This window comes from Hipposideros armiger, unplaced genomic scaffold (genome assembly GCF_001890085.2).
Source record: "Hipposideros armiger isolate ML-2016 unplaced genomic scaffold, ASM189008v1 scaffold_88, whole genome shotgun sequence".
Taxonomy (NCBI): domain Eukaryota; kingdom Metazoa; phylum Chordata; class Mammalia; order Chiroptera; family Hipposideridae; genus Hipposideros; species Hipposideros armiger.
In genome coordinates this window covers 2,946,773-2,948,779 of record NW_017731438.1, presented here as the reverse complement: position 1 = coordinate 2,948,779, position 2,007 = coordinate 2,946,773, and positions in this window count along the sequence as shown.

The following is a 2,007-nucleotide window of genomic DNA, read 5'->3' as shown; positions in this document are numbered from 1 at the left end:
TAACATGGGAATGTAGGTATTTTAGTCACCACTTACCATCTGCTCCAGCAGTGTCTAGACCACAGAGAGTGCCAGGACCTTTGGGGCAGCTTGACTGGCACTGGATGTTGGAGGAACCTATACACTGCTGTGAAAGCAACTCCAACAGATGCCAAAGTTCCCATAGTCTACTACACCCAAAGCTTACCACATGCTTCTTCTCTATGACATGTAGGACTTTCTGGGTTACTGTTCAAGCCACTGGAACTATGGGCCGCCTCTCATCAGACAAGGTTAGCTATGTCACAACCCTGGGTTGTTAAAGCTTATCTCAAGTCAGTCACTTAAGAGATAATCGTTGAGCAACTGTTATCTTTGGATTTCTGCCAGATTCGACTGATAGAAAGATATAAAAGAGAAGACTGTGTCTTTGAGGATCTTATTTAGGGGACAGGATATGCAAGTATAAAGTCAGATGGCACATTAGCGGTCTTCTAGTCCAATCTCCCAATTTGCAAATGTAGAGAAATGAAGACTCAGAGAAGTGGTGATATGCCCAATTCCATAGCCTATTGGTGTTGTATTGTTTCCCAATACTATCTCTTTTTCATCATAACATATCACCTGTCATTCAGAGTAGGGCTTCTCAAACTTCCCTGACTATGTGAAGTGCCTGGGATCTTGCCACACAGATTCTGATAATTGATCTGGGGTGGGGCCTGGGACTCTGCATTTCTAACCAGCACCCAGGAGATGGGGATGCTACTATTCTTTGTACCCGACTTGGAGCCTCAAAGATTCAGAGAAAGTGAAGGTAATGTGCTAAAGAAATGTTACAAATAGTAATCTCGGAAGAGTTCCTAATGGTCTTCCTACTTCTCGGGGGTTGGGAGGTAGAGACATGGAGGATGGTTCACATATGACCAGAGTGTGGGGACAGCTTTGTATAGGACAGTGTGAGGTGGATGGCACACTGCTGACCTGCTAGTTGCCTCCTCTGTATAATATGATCAGTGAACATCAGGCCCCACCCTCCTCTATTGAGAGGAAACTCCACCCTGGGATCACTATGAAACTAGGAAGACTGGACTCGAGCCACACTAGAGAGAAGCTTGAAGGAAAGCATGAGATGTGAGTCCTCCAAGAGCACAAGCAGCTAATGAGCTTGACGAGGGTTTGGGTTGTCCTAGTTAACTTGAATTTAACTTGAATGTGTGCCCGCTACTGATTTCCAAGCCTACTAGAAAGGTGTACAAATGTTTGGACTCCAGAAATTAGTTACTACACAGGGAGGGTGTGACCACTGTCAGTCAGTTCCAGCTACTGTAAGAAAATACCACAGACCGGGGGCTGAAACAACAGTCATTTACTTTCTCACAGTGTGGAGCCTGGAAGTTCAAGATCAAGTTTCCAGCAGGGTTCAATTTATGGTAAGAGCTCCTTTCCTGTCTTGAAGGCAGCCACCTTCTCATTGTCCTCACATGGTAGAGGGAGCAAGCGAGGTCTCTGGGGTCTGTCCTTGTATGGACATTAGTCCCATCCTATCAGTGCCCCACTCTTATGACCTCATTTAACCTTAACTACCTCCTTACTCCAAACACAGACACATCTGGGGTTAGGGCTCCAACATATGAATTTGGCAGGGGAGGATGGGGGGTACATATTAATAATTCAATTCCCGGCAGCCACCTTAGTCGGAAGACAATCTGAGATGTTTATCATGCTAAACAGGAGACTAGTAGTTAAGCTTAACAAGCTCTTCCGGAACTGCCCCAACCAGCTTTCCTTCTAGAGATCATTGGAAATATAAATTGTGAGAACATGAGTATGAAGTAATGCTGTTCGGAAATGTGTTTTTTGCGAAACTCAGTATGTGTCTGAGATTGATATCTTCTTTATAATGTCTTCTTTATCCTTAAAGGACTTCCCCTTTTTTCATAGCTTGTCTGTATAGAAAAATCAAGCTTCAGTTTCTGCTTGTTGGGGTCTTAGGACCTCTTCTTTCCTTGCTTCGGAGTCTGAAACAAA